At 37.6% G+C, this 6000-nt stretch overlaps 1 long non-coding RNA gene across 1 annotated transcript in view; it reads right to left on the reverse strand.

Moving 5' to 3' along the window:
* The window catches only part of LOC131838771 (uncharacterized), a 47542-nt gene extending 41847 nt beyond the window's left edge, over positions 1–5695 (reverse strand). The window contains exons 1-2 of the long non-coding RNA XR_009356696.1: positions 5559–5695; positions 4880–5018 (exon numbers count right to left, since the gene is read on the reverse strand). This is a non-coding gene — a long non-coding RNA (uncharacterized LOC131838771). The remainder of the gene's footprint in view (positions 1–4879; positions 5019–5558) is intronic.
* Between the last annotated feature and the right edge of the window lie 305 nt (positions 5696–6000).

A 6000-nucleotide genomic window follows, 5' to 3' on the forward strand; every position in this document is an offset into this window, starting at 1 on the left:
CTGAATGCCTATGTGCCTCCATTGCCCATTGCATCAGTTTCTGGCTATGAGATCTACCACCTGCTTAGTGATCTGTCATAGCAAAGGCTGGTTGAGCAGTGCACTTGCAATATATACCTCTATGCTGGACTGCCCAATCCACTTTCTTCCTTGAAAATCATCACTTTCTGTCTTCATTACAGTGTCCCTAAACTTCCAGCCCTGGTAAAAATTTCTGAAGCAGAATTTTCCACCCTCCCCACTCCCAAATTAATTTTCTTCTCTACATCATTTGTTCCATAGCTCACTGAATCACTTTCTAAGTATGAAAGTACCTTCTATGTAATGAACTTCTAATATTTCAGACTTTCTGGGACACCAATCAGACCACTTATCACCACTAATTTGCCTCTTGCTCCAGATTCTATTTCTCCTTAGTCCCTGTGGAACCCTCTGCACTTCAACTAAAAAAGTTAAATGTTTCCTTTCTGCAGAAGAAGAAAACTTGAAGTAGCCATGCAACTAAATAACTGGAGTTACAGTGACTATGTTAAGATGGCCCTAAAGTGACTGAGGTCTAAGAGGTAGGAGAATTGTTCTCTCTCTCTCTCATTCTCTCCATAGGAGATAGATAGAGAGATAGATAGATCTATATATATATGGAGATATATCTATATAGATATATGGAGATATATGTATATATATATGTATATATATATGTATATATATATGTATATATATGTATATGTATATATATATGTATATGTATATGTATATATATGTATATATGTATATATGTATATATGTATATATATATATGTATATATATATATACCATATATATATATACATATATATATACATATATCTAGATATCTCCTATGGAGATATATATATCTCCGTATATATTTAGATAGCTAAATATATCCTGAAAGATCAAACATCATGATTTTCCTCCAAATCCCAAGTGTATACCGGATCCCCTAGGTTCAACCTGAGACACATCAAAACTGAATCCTCCAGAAATCCTGGGCATATCTCATTCCCCAGAGAGAACCCATAATAGCACTAAGTTACTTCCAGAAGTGCATGCCTATCACATCTTTGAAGTTTGATCTTGGGGTCTGCAATGTATGCGTGTGCCTTTTAAAACTGCTAAGCTACTGAGAAGTCTTAACGGTGTTGTCTATCACTCAAGTGACAAGAAACAGTGTCATGAGCTATATTTGGCATAGACTTGGCCCTTATTAGAGTGTTATGCTCAGTTTGGGGATTCTAATTTTCCAAAAGGTACAGAAAATTTGGAGAAGTTCCAAGACAGAGCAGTGAAAATGATTAAGGGGGTTGAGAATGGAAACTCAGGAAAAAGGTTAAATGAATGTGGATGATCTATCAAAGGCAAAGAAAAATGAGGATAGACCAAATATCTTAAAGTAAAGGAGATATTATTTTAAGGAAATGGGAGGCCATTGTTCTCTGATATAAGAATACATTAAAAAAAAAAAATGGCCCTAGATGGTGTTTGAGTATTAGGCATATCAGTTTCTATATTTTGTTTACTAACTTTTGAAATCATTAGAATCAGATGAGATTATAAAAATAATTTTTATTGAACACTTAAGAAAAAATTATACCCATCCATATTGATTTATTTAATCCTCACAATAACTCCAAGATAAAGGGATTAAGGACCCCAGAGGTCCATTGCCCAAGATCAACTAGCTATTAACTTGGATCCAGTATTTGGTATGGCAGAACCTGGGGTCTCTGACTTTCACTACTGAAGCTTAAGCCAGTTCTCATACCCCGCCCCCCCAATATTTAGGCTGGTTGTCTGGAAGAAGAGTACTAGAATACAAGCTGGGGGTAGAGTGATTATAGCTCTTTTATCTTGGTTACTGTGAAAAGTCAAGTAGAATTTCTCCCTGATCTATGAATTACAGTTACCTCCAAACTGCTGTATTTTCCTAGACCCAGTAAAACTATCAACCCAGTTTGCCACTGAGAAAATGGTGAGGCCATGAAATGAGCAAGAAAATATCTATAGATGGGATGATTTATGGACAAAGGGGATGAGAAGGCTTTGGGTATTTTGAGTTTGAGGCCCTATGGGACATCTAGGTAGAACATTCCATATTGAAGCTGGTTATAGCAGTCAGATACTTGGATAAATGTCTAAGCTCATGAACTAAATTTGAGTGTTATTGAATATGTGTGTCATTTGACACCTAAGAGCAGAGGTCGCTTCTCAAGGCATACAGTTAGCATAAGAAAGCAGGAGCAAGAGTAGAACCCTGTGGAGCAACTCTTGAAGAAACAGAAGGAAAAATACCAGGATAGAGAAGGAAAACTTGCAACAGGAATAGTTTGTAGAAAGAAAACACAATTCTCTAAGGAGATAGAACAGTAATGAACTATACATCACTAGCATAGCACTGAAATATGCACCCCCCAAAAACTGGAAGTATATTGAGGAGGAGATTTTAATGAAACTCATACATGGACAAATCAAATACACAAAAAATAAGCAATGTTAGAAACTTTGACTAACAAATTTAATTTAATATAGTCAGCACATATGTATATAGATATACAGAAGAGAATACATATTTTTAAATGCCTATCAAACAGTGATGAAAACATGATCAAGGCTTGACGACAACAACAAAAACTTAACATATTCCAAAATACACAGTATATTTTCTGACCTTAAAATAATAAACAACAAAAAGCTATCTGCAACAAAAAGGATGAAAAAATAAGGAAACAAGTATCTATCCTTTTGAAATTGAAAAACACTTTTCTAAGGGATTCTTAGATACAAAATGAAATTTAAAATAATATTAGAAGGGCACCTGGATGGTTCAGTCGGTTGAGTTTCTGACTCTTGATTTTGGCTCGGGTCGTGACCTCAGAGTCCTGAGATCAAGCCCTGCATCAGGCTCCACACTCAGCACAGAGTTTGCTAGAGATTCTCTCCCTCTCCTTCTCCCTCTTCCCACTCAAGCTCGCTTGCTCTCATTCTCTCGCTCTCATAAATAAATAAATAATAAATAATAAATAAATATTAAATAAAATCTCTTAAAAATAAAGTAAAACAATATTAGAGACTAGTTTTAAAGAAGCAATACTGAAAATACTATACCTAAAACAATTTTTAAAGATTAAGAAAAAAAAAAAAAACTGGTGTTATGGAAGCTAAGAGAATAAAAGATCTCAAGGAAAATAATGAACAACAGTAACAATCTTTAAAAAAATTCCACTCTAAGGTAAGAATTGAGAAATGTCCATTAGATTTGGCAATAAGAATGCCATTAGAATAGAATAATTGAAGTGTTACTGGTAGATAAATGACTAAGATGTGAGAAAATAGAGATATAAAGTTTAGAACACATTTCTGAAATGTTTAGATAAGAATGAGAGAGAAAAATACAAAATAACTAGAATAATATTCAAGATGAACAGAGACTTGCTTGATTTGATTGCTGTTTTGTTATGCTTGCTGTTTTTGAATTGGAGAGACTTAGATATAGGCAAAGTAAGGATCTAAGACCATTAGGGGGGAAAAAAACAAAACAAACAAACAAAACCTGACAAGAGAGAACAGTGAGAGTGGAACACTTGAAGCCAGACCCAGAAAAACACAGGGAAGAGGGGTAAGGCTCACAGGCAGAAGCCAAGCTTGAATAGCAGAAGATACACTTATTCCTCTCCAACTGAAAGAAAGTAAGTGAGTATGGATGTGATGCCTGTAATTCAGGGTAATGTGCAGGGCAATGCTTTATCAGTGAAAGAAGACCAAGACTCCTCTTTTGAAACTAAATGGGGTTGAGGTAGACCAGGCAGTAAGCGTTACACCTATAACAATAACTTAAAATTATTAAATACCAACTTGCAAATAATAACTAATTTAATCCTATGAAGAATTTTATGAAGAAGGAATCAGATTTATTACTATTTTTGCCATTTTTATAAAAATGAGGAAGGGGTGCCTGGGTGGCTCAGTCAGTTGAGTGACCAGCTCTTGGTTTCAGCTCAGGTCATGATCCCAGGGTTGTAAGATCCAGTCCCTTGTCCAGCTCTGTGCTCAGCAGAGAGTCTGCTTGGGATTATTTCTCTCCCTCTCCTTCCCCATCTACTCTTCCATATGCTCTCTCTCTGTCTCTCAAATAAATAAAATCTTTGAAAATATAATGAGGAATCTTGGGCACAAAGAAGTTAATTAAGCAAAACATCCAAGCCAGACAACTAGTAAGTGAAGCCTGCACTCTTATTCAAGAAGCCATGCCCCTTAGCACTACACTACATCTGGATGTTAAGTCCACAGGTCTTTTGTTTGGTTTTTATTTTTTGGTTTTTTGTTTTTGTTTTTATTGTTATTGTTGTTTTGTCGGGGGGGTTGGTTTTTTTCTTTTGATTTTTGGTTTCTGGGATTTTTTTTTGGATGAAGACTTCCAGCTTGGGCACAAAATATATGGATTTATAAAAGCAAGCACAGCTGATGACATGAAGTTGGAGTGCACCACCAACTATCTCATTGGAGCTGTGTTGTTTCTATTCACCGCAGCCTATTGATCTCTGCTGGAGAAGTCGCTGAAACCTGGCCCAACACGCCATTCCTCCATCAGGGGTAATTTATAAGCCTGTTGAGAGAGGCTGTGAGACTGATGAACCCAGCCAGCTGGTGGAGCAGGTCTCATGATTGATTCACTAGCCGTTCTCCTGCTCAGCCATTTCACCCTGATCAGGCCACGCCGCCTCGTTCGCCATATTCATCCATCATCCAGTAAACATCATCAACACTGTAGACCACAGGCACCATCTTTTGTATCTTGTTTTCTTTTTATGTGGGATTCTTAAACCTTGCTGTGGCTTCTCTCCACCCCTCATACAGACATACCTGTGAGAGACCAGCTGACCAGAATCAGAGATGGAAACAGATACTTCATGGGAAGGGAAGCAAAGATTCAGAATCCAATCTCAGGTGAACCTTTATAATTACGACTTGGACGACACAGGAGTCATGAATCTGTTAACATCTGCAGTGCAGACAAACAACCAATTTCAAATTTCTTCCTCTGGAATAGCCCTTTGGAAAATATTCTCTGTATGCCCAAAAATACAATGGCATATATTTTTATTTTCCCTAGAACTGGCTTTGTATGTCACTTATAAACAGCTACAAAATATGCTGTCAAGAAGCCAGCAGATGTTTTGTGGGAAATCATGCATATTGTCACAGAATTGTACAGAAACTTGTAAAAAGAGTGGAAAGGGAGAGTGTAGTGAAAGAAAGTGTGATCTTTCATCCATAAATAATAGTCATAGTATTTAACTATTCCTAACTCTTAAAATCAAATATTAGGGGCACCTGGGTGGCTCAGTGGGTTAAAGCCTCTGCCTTCAGTTCAGGTCATGATCCCAAGGTCCTCGGATCAAACCCCACATTAGGCTCTCTGCTCGGCGGGGAGCCTGCTTCCCTTCCTCTCTCTCCACCTGCCTCTCTGCCTACTTGTGATCTCTGTCTGTCAAATAAATAAATAAAATATTTTTTTTAAAAATGCAAAAGTTAATCTTACCTCATGTAGTACTTCACAAACAAAATGATTTCTGGACCAGAAAGAAGTCAGGAGGGAAATCTTCCCCATCCATCTTCTTATACATACTAGATCCTACTTCAGACTAGATTCTACCTTCATGACGACACAAGAGCTCCCTCCCCAGAATGTTGTCCACTGAGTTATTCCCCACCAGCCCAGGATTTCCTCCAGCTGGAGGGAGCTGCCTTGTCAAGGGATTGATATGGTAGTACAAAGGCCTGGCTCCTTTATTTCAATCAAGGACAACTCTGAAGGGGCATTCCTGCTTCTAGAACATCCTGTGAGATGCACGGAAGCCATTGTTGTGACTACAGAGCAGCTCAGCGGCTCCCACCAGGCAGCCCGTCTTCTCTCACTTCCTTACAGGTGCCCAAGAGCACACACTATAAATCACCTGATCTCAAATCCCTGTTTCCTCAGA

This window comes from Mustela lutreola, chromosome 1, assembly GCF_030435805.1.
Source record: "Mustela lutreola isolate mMusLut2 chromosome 1, mMusLut2.pri, whole genome shotgun sequence".
NCBI lineage: Eukaryota > Metazoa > Chordata > Mammalia > Carnivora > Mustelidae > Mustela > Mustela lutreola.